Here is a 12948-nt window from a genome sequence, read left to right on the forward strand (position 1 = left end):
GATTTGGTTTTTACTTTGAAGAATGTACTACAGCACCCATAATTTTGCAATTACATTTTCATATTGTAATCAGATGTCCCTGTTGAGGCACAAAGTATATAGACAAGAGTACAAAGGCAATACCAGAGTTTAAACTAGTGGAATTTTTACACTTAGTTCATGAAGATGAGGCCAATGATGAGGATGATTTTGTGCCTTTGTTTCTTTTCCCTGTACAGCAGTGCAGGATGAAGGTTGTGCATACACTAGGACCTATTACACTGACAAGGCAATCTAGGCCCTTTGTGGGCGATGATTCTACTTCATTGATTTACAATGGAAAGGATATAATTTTGCTGGTGTTGGCAAAAAGCTCAAATGTCAGCCTTTTCAGAATGCCAGCATTGCCTTGTTCGTGGATGAATGAGGAGAAAGTCACCTTTTGTCTCCTGTTAAATATTCCTGCATAAATACAAAGGGGCATAATGCCATCCCGATAAAATGGAAGCCCTGATTTATCCCGATTTATCCTTTAGTGTGTAGATAAAACCTGCAGATAAATGCCAGGTTGGCCTTTTCATTTTTTGTTCACTCGTATTCTTTTGAATTAAAAAAAAAACCTTTTTCAGTTTGGACGACCACATCTTTGCTTTCATTGGTGTGCTCATGTCATACACCAAATAACATGAATGTAAATAAAAAAGATCAAGCATGATGTTCACTTCTTTTTCTTAACAATGGGTAATTTTTCTAGATGTGGTTTTAGTTTTTTTTTTTTTTTAATACTTAGATTAATGTTAAAGACTAAATTACTATATACTGAGAAGTAGACCATCTAGAACATGGCTAGTAATACCTGTAGAGTTTGATGTTCCTCTATTTGACTCTTAAGTTTCAGGTATTAATACCGCCACTGTTACTGACAGAGAACTATAATAGCTGTCTTTGAAGGCCTGAGTGAAAGGGACAGCAGGACTCTGTGGACATTGAATCAATTAGCTTTTGACCAACCTATACACACACTCACACACACACTACTAAGACCCTGTCTTTTCCTTTCTTCCCCTCGGGTCTATTCAGTAGCTTGTGATCATTTAGATTTGACATGCATTGTGGCTGAGCTTGTCTTCCTCTTTTGCTCTCTCCCTCTTTTGCTACTGTCTGTCATTAATTTCCAGGCTTTACAATTTGCCAAAAAGAAAGAGAAAGGAGAGTGAGGGACGGATGGATGGATAAGAGCTCAGTGTCCTTTTGAAAGGGTTTGTTATTGCACAAAAAAACAGCCGCCCAATAATTTTTCGTCAATGTTTAACTCTAAAAGCCTTTCCCCGTCAGCTTTGAAAAGAAGAGCAATAAAGCCCTATTGAAAAGGACTGAATAAAAACAGTCCTCTGGGGCTTTGACCAAAGGGCTTCTTTTCCTCTGCCTCTAATCAAATAGGAACTGAAATGAATTAGTTTTCTTATGAAAATAGCCTTTGTTGGCGGGGAGGCCAGTAATTCATAAACAATAAGCAGTGTCATTGTGTGCATAGTAATATATTCATGCTGTGGAGAGGCTAGAAGGCAGTACTATGGCTCTGTGCATGAGGAGAGGAGAGAAGAGGGATGGATTACTCCTGGACTTTATAAACAGCATGCTCAGAGAGTGCTTCTCTTCACATGTAAGGTCCAAGTCTAGTTATCTCAGATTTCTTCAATTTCTTTTCATCTTTTTCTTTTCCTTATATTTTTCTTGCTGCATTGTTTTTCTTATCCAACCACTTCTTACAGATTGATTTTTTTTTTGACATTCCAGCAACGTGTCTGTGATTTGGAGCTTACGTTTAACTCTCTCCTCCCACCCTTTCTTGGAATCCGATGATGTTTTTTTTCCTTCTTTCTTACATCTAAAGATTACATTTAGATGTAGTGTTGGATTTGTATTAATCTGCCCTCTCTTGGGGATAGAGTATGAGAGTATGCTTATGGATTAATGTGAATACAGAAGTGTAAAGAGTGACCAGTGTCCTGAGGGAATATTTGATGCCTGTCATCACAGAGAAGGTGGAACAGAGGAAACAAATGATCACACAGAAAAAAGGAAGTAAGAAGATGGAATGAAATTTGAGGATATGTATTTTCTGCTTTGTACTGGTACATAAACACCAGATGGAACAATTTGACAAAAATGGAAACAGTTGGTAGATGTCTCAACTAAGATATTCTGAGAAAAGTAATGGGAAGCTAATAGGGGGAAAACAGTTGATGACATCTGACGACATTTTCCCTTCAACAGCTTTTTAATTCTTTCTGCTATTTTAAGTCAGTGGAAGTATGTGTCCTGTAAAAATTCCCATATTTCTCCCATAAGAAGAAGCAGCATGAGGAACCTGAGTGGATGCCCATCTAAGGAAATGATACATCACTTGGGATCATCTGGAACCTTTTTTGTAACAGTATCAAGACCTAATATGGAGTAACTTATTCTTAGAATAATGCATATTATTCCACAACAAGGAAAATAAGCTTTTCATGACCATATTTGTGGTGGAAATAGTTTGATTGAAAATAAATCTCTTTTGCAGCTGTGGCATGTCAACAATAAATCAGCTAACAAGTAAGTGAGTGTGTTTGGTGTTCTTAGTTTCAGGCTGAGATTTGCTCATTGCATGTGTTCATATTTAGTGAACATTGGCTAATGAATTAAATCATTCTCAACACTCCGTGCACCTTTTTGATTTTTTTAGAGAGTAGTAATTGATATACTCAGTTAATTAAGTCATTCAGTTTTGAACCACATAAGTATTGCTTGCATGTTGTCTTACATAAGGGGTCGACTGGGATCTCTAAATTGGAAAGTAAATTTTATTAAGTAAAAACAAGAAATTTCTTAAATAGTCAGGTTTCCCAGCCAGTACTTCTAATTGAAGTTGTACACTTGTTAGTACTATACATTTCTTCAGAAGCCTTGCATTAATACTTTCTCAGTTCATCTACTTGATTAGAGTCGAGTAATTGAATGCAATTCTGACTGGTTTCCTCAAATCAAAATAGAAAAAAAAATATGGACAAGAAAAGATGGAAAAGATGCTGAAAAATCTACTTTAAGTCTACATTTCCACCAGATGGTTGAAAGGACACATTTTTTGAATTATGACTACTCATACTACATCACTGAAAAGTTAACAACACTAAAATAAAAGGTAAATTTTCATTTAAACATTTAGACCCTATTTTGTTAAGTTTAGTGAGTTAATATGAGAGCTGGAAAATAACTTGGTAGACAGCAAGGACAGACTACCAGTTTGTTCAACCTGGCCAGTGCTCTAGTAGCTGGTCAGACTTAAATAATGGGTTTATCAGCAGGGCTCTGAGATGTCCAGTACAATATATATCGCACCAGTCAACAGTTTATACACCCCTACTCATTCATGGGGTTTTCTTGATTTTTAAAAATTTTTTTTTACTATTTCCTATATTGTAGATCAATACTGAAGATATTAATATTATGAAATAACAAATGTAACCAGAGGTAGCCACAAACAAAAAAAAAAACCAAAACAATTTTTATTTTTAAGATTCAACACTGTTAATTAATGACAACTTTATATAATGGAGGCGGTACAGTGGTGTAGTGGTTAGCACTGTCACCTTGCACCTTCAGGGTCCGGGTTCGATTTCCGTCTCTGTGTGCATGGAGTTTGCATGTTCTCCCCGTGCTTGGTGGGTTTCCTCCGGATACTTCGGTTTCCTCCCAGTCCAAAGATATGCAGGCTAGGCTAATGGGCGTTCCCAAAATTGCCCGTAGTGTGTAAATTGGTGTGTATGTGTGTATGTGTGTGCCCTGCGATGGATTGGCACCCTGTCCAGGGTGTACCCTGCCTCGTGCCCTAAGCCTCATGACATAGGCTCCAGGTCCCCGCGACCCTGAATACAGGAGATAGAAGATGAGTGAGTGAGTGAGTAAGAGTATATATATTATATAATGGTAGCAGCCAACAAATCCTCAATGTATAATTTATTCCAGGTGACTTTTTCATGAAAATGTATGAGAAAAAACAAGGATGCTATATAATATATATAGAATATAAAATATACACATTGTTTACACTTTTTACTTACTATATAATTGTGTCTCACACACTGTGAGGTTGTAGTGTCTAAGCAGTCCTCTATATACATCATTTCAGTACATGAAAGCAGAACAAAGTAGCATTAAAAAAAGACGAAGTAGTACTAAATTAGGTTCAGTATTAGTATGTGTACTATGTAATAAACATGATCAGTGTATTAGTATATTGCACAGAGACAGGGTTTAGTCCTTATCGGCAGTAATGTCCTAATTACTTACTGCACTTCGATACACTTCAACATGACAAAAAGTGACAAAACGTCCGAAAAGATTATTCACAAGCGGTCAGTAAAGTGACCGGTGTGTGGAAGGTGGTAGAGCCACGAGTGAAAAAACAATAAGGTAATCGGAAAAAACAAAAAACAAAAAACGCGTTGAGTCTCATTTCTGAGACAGACCAGAAAATAAAAACCTTGTTGTAGAGTTAATGTTTGTACAGCAGGGGGCAGAAGTAGCCCGGTGAAATTATTTGGGACAAATGAGACAATAAAAGAGGCTAATTCACATTCTCAAAGACTGTACATTTGTCGCTTTTTTACGTTTGTCGATTTTTTTTTTTTTTTTTACGTTTTAAGGCTATCTGAGAATTAACAGATATCTGTTCCAATGTTTTCACACAAGTGTGACAAAAATAGACTTTTGGAAAGTAACAAGAGAGTAACTGTAGCTCTATTAGTTTACTGTTAACGCCGTATTCGAGTTAGAAGCCACTAGATGGCGCTCTTGATACGTTTTCCCAACAAAACCTGGACAGTGATGTCGACCCGGACACATTCTGACCTGACTAAAATCCACGTGTAACTAAAACACACGGGCTACAAGAATAAAAGCCTTCGCATTACTTCAAACTGTGTACACTGGAAACACAACAGTAAGTAGATTTAAGTGTGAATAAAGGTAATGGAGGTGATAAAAGGCTGGTTAGTGTGTGAGTATGACCCATAGTTATCTCTTAGTTAAAGTGGTACGGCGGCAGCAGTTTTCATCCGAGTTTATCCACTGAAGGTATACACCTGAACGGTTTGTCAAACGGTTGAGCTGTAGAGAGTTTACTAGCTGAGGGTCCCAAGCTTATATAAATCACGTGTAACAATGTGTTTACGAATGACTTTGGGGTACCTTTATATTGTCTAGGTCAAATATTTATAGAAGATGCCCTACAACCATAGAATATTCTAGATTCACACACATATACTTGGGCTAATGCAAAAAACAAACAAACAAACAAACAAACAAACAAAAAAACCCACCTAATTGCATACAGGTTTTAAAGGGAAAGAATGGCCATCAGGAACATTTTCAGAAATAGCAGGTACTAAGCTGTACCTTTACTAGTCAATGTATGCCTTGATGTAGTGAACCTTTAAATCATTTTGAAAGTACCCCATGACTTCACGACTTTTTTCAGGTAAAAGATGAAGAACTTGGTCAGTTCTCACATCATACACTGTCCTCCAAGTGGGTGTGTTGGAGAGAGAAAACAGAAATTTGCAGGAGTACTCCCGGAGCCAGGCTGGGAATATGGGAGGAAGAGGAACTGACTGACAATTTAAACTAAAAAATCAGAGCGTGTCTGACTTAAGGCTGTGTGTGTTTTTAGTTGAGCTGTATCCATGATGATCCCTCTCCCGTCCTCTTGCACTTTCTCAGGCTCAGCCATTACATATTTGATTGACAGGTGCCCAGATGTCACATTTAAGTAAGCAATCTTTATTCGCTTCTTGGTTCTTTTCCTTTCACTTTCCGTGTGTATTGGAGGACCTCAGTGTTCTCATGTATTTTAGTGTGGGTTTAGGCTGGTCTTCATTCTTCCACTTTATCTCTGACCTGATTACTTGCTTATTCATTTACTTATTTGAGCCCAGCCTCTTAAAACTGATACACATTACCAGCGACGGGCACTCTGTATAGAGGCCAATGGCAGAGATGGCAAGCCATCAGTTTTAGCTTTAAGACTGTATTAATCCATCTCCTCAGCCTATATAGTAGAGTGCTGTACCTGAGTTTGTGTCATATGAGAGCATCACAGCGGAGATTCAATCAGAGTAATGGTCAGAGTCTCACAGTGCATTTGTATCGATCCTTGGGACATTGTATTGGCTGCTTTAGTGAAAAGGAAATTGCGTGCTATTTTCTAGTCGTCACAGCCTATTTGTCATTTAGAATTTGGACATCCTGTTCTGTGGCCTGAATATGAATTTTAATACTAGCCTTGTTTAAATGCTTGCTTGCATGCCAGTATCCATTTGTCTTCTTAGGTAAAATGCATATGCGCCCTAATACATAGTTTGTACAGTTTGGCCAGTTATTCAAAATTCCATCATGCTCTTACTTTAAGCCTATTAAGCAGCAAATGCATTTCCGATGGTGTCTTAAGTTCCAGAAAGAATAAAGTCATAAAAAGTGTACACCGACAACAAAACAACAACAAAATACATTTTGTTTCTATTGTTTTCTCTCTCTCTGTATTTCAGTAAAAGTCTATACAATAAAGAAAGAAAGTGTGAAATTCAGCACAAACAAGCCCTTTTGTTGTGAATCATTATTAGGGTTATAAATTAATTTTATCTCTACTTCTGATAACCCATTCATGATCTGGCCATTACGGATTTGATAGGCTAATTGTATAGAGCTTGGCCTCACACTTTTGTAATAGACCATTATACATCAGTGGTGAAGGTGACATGGATACAAAAGGTTGTGTTTTAGAACTAGACCCTTGCCCTTTCTGCCTTCGACTTTACAATAAGTTTTGCAGATTTAACTGTGAAGGAGTGCTTCTCTTTTGCATTGATTGTTCCCTTGCTATTCCCTTCTGTTTTCTTTCATAGGAAGAGAGAGTAATGGCTCTATTGAGAGCCATGATACACAGCCCTGACTCTTATCTAGATTCTTCATGTGCTGCTGGGCCACACGGACCATTAACCTCCATTGTTTTATCTAATTCTGGTGATTAGTGACAGGACCTACAGTCCTGATGTTTGCACACTGGGCAGAGAGATTGTTGATCTTTGTTGTCTGAGTTTTTGTAAAATGGAGTTTTACTGTTTATCTCGGCTTGTGTGTATTTTAAGGAAAATGCTGATGTTATGATGGTGCTGTGATAGAATTTAAAGGTAAAGTGTGGAATATTGCTAATTGTAGTCACATATTTCTTTTTTATTTAAACATTTCATTTAAGTTTTTGTATCGCATATTTTAATTTCTGAATATCACTGACTGACACTTTTACATATAGATTTAGCACAATAAAATAATCTTGCTGCCAAAAAATACTTTGCATATATCATTGCATAGGACAGGTACTCAGATGCAGTTTAGCTTCTGCCAGAACTGCAAATAGTAGTGTATATTCAGTGCAAAACTGGTATTGTGCAGTCCAATTAATAAGTAAATATTGTGCAACATGTCAATGCAGTGTGTATATACAGTAACTACAGTGTAGGAAATGCTATGATGTGCAAAAAATTGGATATAGGCAAAAATATAGGCAAACATTCATAACAATTGGCAGGATATATGCCTGTGTATTAATAAAAATATAACTATATACATACAGTACATATACATTGAATATGCAAAAAAAAATAAGCGCTGTATTTTTGTGCAATGTATATAGAGATAAATAGTTTATATATTAATATAGTTGGGTAAATATTTTGGTTAAATATACAGTATGTGGAAAATCAGGTTGGGGGATTAATTTAAATAGACTATCTAGATCTAAATCTTGCACGCCTTGCTTTGACTTCTGAATGGTAGCCTATGTATTTGCTATAGTATTTTTTCAAGCACAGACTGCAAGACATGGTAAGTTGGGACAAATGAAAATATTTTGATACATTTATGCTGTTTATGTAATGAATTAAATAAAACATCTTTAATACATTTGAACAAACCTTGTTCTCGTTTATAGAAAATTCCAATTTGCAGTGGGATTTGCTTTTAATTGATTTTAAATAACAGCAAATTAATTATTCCTAATGATGCTAATGATTGTTGAAGCCAGTCAATGACTCTGATAAAGCTATTCACAGTGATCCATTGCTCCAAATCAAAGGTCAGACTGAAAAATGTATGTACATCATTACCTCTTTGATTTAGATTCAATCAGTCTCTATTTTTTTATGTTCTAAGCAAGTGCTGTGATCATACCTTTGCTGTATTTTATGCATCGTTCATATAAATCTACATTTATTCTCCATATCTTTTCTGTCCTTATCTGTAATCCACATGCTCTTGACTCTCTGTTAAATCCATTCATGTTGCTGATGACTTACCTTGTACTTGTAGGACAAGAGTCAGTTATTTTCTGCATGCACCGTCCACTTTAATAGAAACATAGCCATGCACCTTTTCATTTATGCAGTTATCCAAACATTTAGCCCTGTGGCAGCAGCAGCACAACCCATAAAATCATGCAGATACAGGTTAAAGGCTTCAGTTAATCTTTACAAACATCATAATAGAGAAAATGTGATCTCACTGATATGGTATCTGTGACATAATTGTTTGTATGAGATAGGCTGGTTTAAGTATTTGAGAAACTGCTGATTTCCTGGAATTTTACACAGAATGGTGCAAAAAAAAAAAAAAATTTAAATGAGTGGAGGGTTTTCAGGTGGAAACACCTTTTTGATGAGTGAGAGATCAGAGGAGAATGAGCTACAATAGCAGAAGACCACACCAGGTTCAACATCTGTTAGTGTGAAAAAAAAATTTGAGGCTATCATTGGCACAGGCTCACTGCAACTGCACAGTTTGATTCAGGAAAAAACAGGCGATTAAAAGATTTTCAGCTTTCTAGTTTGAGAGAATATGTGCCCATGATGGCATCAGCTTCTTGTTCTTGACTGACAAGCGTTTAACCTGAAGTGATCCTTTGCCTTTGAAGCCCATCCACTTCAAGGTTTGATGTTTTGTTTGATTATTTTAGTTACTATATCCTTCCTGGCACCTCAAATCAGTCTGGCCATTTTCCACCAACCTCTCTTGTCACACACACAGTACCAGGTTTCCACATACACATTACCATTGCTCATAGCTATTCTGGGTAGACTCTAGAGAAAATTTTAACGGGTGAAAATTCCAGGAAATTAGCAGTGTTTGAAATATGCAAGCTGGCCCCTCTTATACCAACTGCCTTGCCATGGTTATCATCACAAATAAAAATATCTTTATCTGTATCTGCGTGATTTTATGCATTGTGCTGCTGCCACATTATTAAATGATTAAATAAATACATAAATGAACAGTGAACATAAAGTGGACAATGTGGTAAGTATGTCGGAGTAAGTCTGACATATAAAGAGTGGAGAGATTTTCAGTTATTTCTATTGCTGACTTTTCTTGTGATTGCGAATACATTTGATTTAAATAGTTAAAAAGAAGCAATTCTTAACACCGGTCTCATACAGTACGTCACAGTCAGATAGACAGTGGAGTGTCTGCATTATCTAAGTTATACTACTAGCATGTAATTAAATAAGCTGTTGCTGTGTTTTAGTGAAATGTGTTTTGTTCTGTTGTACTGTAGTACATCTATATAACACTTTTACACACAAGCTCATTTAGGCCCCCACATGTACACTAGTGCACACACACACACACACACACACACACACACATTACACTACACTAATATTTATGTACTTTATCTGCAGTGGTGTTTTAGTGTGCTCTTGAGTGCTGAGTGTTGTTGACAGAAGGAGTGGAGGTGTGTGCTGCTATCACTCTACCTGTCAGAGCAAATACACACACATGCACACACACATCCCTGTCAGAGAGGACGCTCCAAGTCAGTAGTGCTACATGGAGAGGCTGGTAATGGCGTCTATTTCGGCAGGAGTGCTGCTCTCTTCAATTGAATGACACTTACAAATGTGTCAGCACTGTCGCTTGGACATGGTCATCACAATTTACAGGATTTATTTATTTATATATTTTTTTTTCATTAAAATTTTTTTTAAGTATTTTTTTTTGTTTTGCATGGTCTAACGGTTGTAAACTGGGCATAACTTCAGCCAGAGGCTTTATTTAAAATTGTATGCTGTAAGTTTTTAGTACCTTTTTGTATACCGCAACATGATATAAAATACTGGAGATCGCTGTTGCACTACTGGGCTTTACGTTTTTTGCATTCAACAGTGGAACAGTGAGGCATTTTTCTTTTTTTAAATATAGGTGGTATTCATTGGAACTTCAATAAGCACTTACAATTGCCTCTATTATAGAACATAATCTACTCCTCAACCAACTGAAATCTAATTCTGAGAAGGCCTTAATTTGAGTTTTTTTGTGTGTCCTGGCTCTGGATCATATATTCTCTCTATTGTTTGTGCAGATGCAGTTATTTTCACTGGCCCTCACTTTCTTTAAGTCAATCAAATTCAATTTGGTTGTTAAAAAATATGCCCTTTTATAAGCAGCTTTTTTTCTTTTTCCTGTGCACAATTTTCCTTCCTCTCTGTTTCTTGTTGGTAGTGTGTGTGTGTGTGTGTGTGTGTGTGTACACATGTGAATGAAGGAACACATCTGTTTGTATGTTTTTTGTATGTATGATATAGATGATTTTGGCAATTGCTGAAGTGAACTCATCTTACTTACTAGAGAATAGGCCAATTAAGGCCTAGCAGGGAAAAAGCGGTGATGCAGGAAACCCACTGAATATTCCATTGATTAGCAATGTTAGCTTAATCAAAGAGTCTCATAAGTTCATATGCTTCAGTCAGTAGGGGTTCACTCTCTATTCCCTTCCCCCGAGAGGGCAAGGTTTGGGTGGCAATGTGGAGGTGAAACAGGCCAATGATTGCATTTCCGTTGCCTCAAAGAAGTGAGGATGTCAGCCAGAAAAAATGAGTAGCGATTAGTGCCAGGAACTTTTCCTGCTCAATGAAAAAATTTCCCGATTTACAGGAAATGGGAAGATTCACTTGACTGGAAGGTCTGAATGTGAGCTAATGTTGGCATGTGTTCTTTATTTATAAAGCTTAATGGATGGTGTGTAACATCAGTTCATATTCATTTTTATTCACACAAACCCCCCGTAGCTTTTTTATCCCAGCCCAAATTTTTGCAAATTGAAAAGTGATAGAGAAGCAGGCTTGTCTAATAAGCATTACTTATCATATTAATTAAAATCGGATGACACGATATGGCCGACAGCTGTGCGTTTTGATTTGTTGTGTTGCTAATGTGACACTCATTATACAGGTCATGGTAAGACAAAACCGCCAGGGTAGCCATGGTAGCATGCAGATGCGAAGACTGTGGCCTGCTACACAAATACGGGGGTCTCGCCTAAAACGGCCCATAATTACTTCAACACAGGCGGACAGTAACCATGGAGAGGTGAACAGCATCTACGACCTCAGACATGGGACATGAATTCAAAGCTGTAATTGTTTTTAAAATAGAATTGGTTTTAGCTGGGCTTTTTAAAATGATGTGTATTTCTCATCAATAGCTTGTATTCATAGGCATTTAAATGAATACTGAACTCAAGATGGGTCTTTTTGTCCCCCCCACCCTTTCTCTCTCTCTCTCTCTCTCTCTCTCTCTCTAGGTCACTGTCGTTCGGGAAGGTTTGTTGTTTATATAGAATAAAACAGCGTTTTGGCCCCCAAGGTTACTGTACCGCCTGTACCACATGCTGTTTTATTCTGTTCTTGCTATTCAAAATAAATATTACACAATAATTTCTGTGTGTATGGCGGCTTTTTTCTGTTGGTGGTCATGGGGGGAGTATCACTCTAAGACTGAGTGAAAACTGGATGAGAAATGTGTGATCAGTCATTTCTGTCTCTATGCTTTCAGCATGACCGTCTCAGCAGGGTGCCTTCTAAAATGCACCATTCTGTGGAAAAAAAACTGACCTGCTTCCTTATATGTTATGCCTGTGTATGTCAATTTTTTTCTCTCCAGAATTTATCGCAGCTTGACAGATATGTAACATGGCAGATTCTGCGCTTGATCTAGAGTTTCTCTGCCTAATAAAACACACAGTGCTTAATCGCATGTGTAAGTACATGAATGTGTAAACTCTATCGTGTATATGAAGCAAAGAGATGACAATGTAGTCCGTCATCTTTTGTTTGTATTTGTAAGAGAGACAGAAAGACAGGCTGTGACAGGGACTTATGGAAATTTAAGAGACAGCAGAAGGGAGTGGGGTGAAATGCAGGGTCAGGATTGGACGTCCTGAACGCTCACCCCAACACCAGAGGCCACGGAGAGCGGGGCGTCACTGTGGTTGGGTCAGTGCAGGGGTGATCCAATTCCCCCCTTGGTGCAGCACTGCGAGATTAGGCTAGATTGTGTGCAGGTCCTTTTGAACCCACTCCATGCAGAGGTCAGCAAAATAAGATGAAGAATCATAACATGGTGAACAAAGCTTGTGTACACCACTATCAATGTGCCTGTATTCAGAATTCCGTTTATGTGTGTATATGTGTGTGTGCTTGTATATATATGTGTGTGTGCACGCACGTGCCTGCATGCACCGGTTCTGACGCTACATTATAGTTTGTGGCAGCAAATCTAAATGACATTGACAGGGCCAGACTGTAATTAGTGGTCTAATCGGAGCCCCTCTGGAAGCGATGCATTGTGGGACATTTCCTCTGACACTGAGCATTTACCAACAGCTGCCTGTCAATGTGATCTCTGTCTCTCCAAGAGAGGACGCTTTAATTAGTTGGAATCCCAAGAGGAGCCTCTCATTTACAGTCATGGCCATCTTCATTTAAATCAGCCCTATCTCTCAATCCCACATCTCTCTCTTTTATCCATCTCTTCCCACCGTCACCATCATATTGAATTCTGTTTTCCCCAACACACCTGTCTATTCTTATCGGA

The 12948-nt window shown here is 37.7% G+C and overlaps 1 long non-coding RNA gene across 2 annotated transcripts; it reads left to right on the forward strand.

Moving 5' to 3' along the window:
- The first annotated feature begins 4864 nt into the window (after positions 1–4864).
- On the forward strand, positions 4865–7318 carry LOC128524557 (uncharacterized). 2 transcript variants are annotated; one of them, XR_008360539.1, is made up of 3 exons: positions 4865–4963; positions 5501–5791; positions 6924–7318. It is a non-coding gene; the product is annotated as an uncharacterized LOC128524557 (long non-coding RNA). The 2 variants fall into 2 exon arrangements; XR_008360540.1 differs by having other exon boundaries at positions 5693–5791.
- The last annotated feature ends 5630 nt before the right edge of the window (positions 7319–12948 follow it).

The sequence above is a fragment of the Clarias gariepinus genome, chromosome 5, assembly GCF_024256425.1.
Source record: "Clarias gariepinus isolate MV-2021 ecotype Netherlands chromosome 5, CGAR_prim_01v2, whole genome shotgun sequence".
In the NCBI taxonomy this organism is placed as follows: domain Eukaryota; kingdom Metazoa; phylum Chordata; class Actinopteri; order Siluriformes; family Clariidae; genus Clarias; species Clarias gariepinus.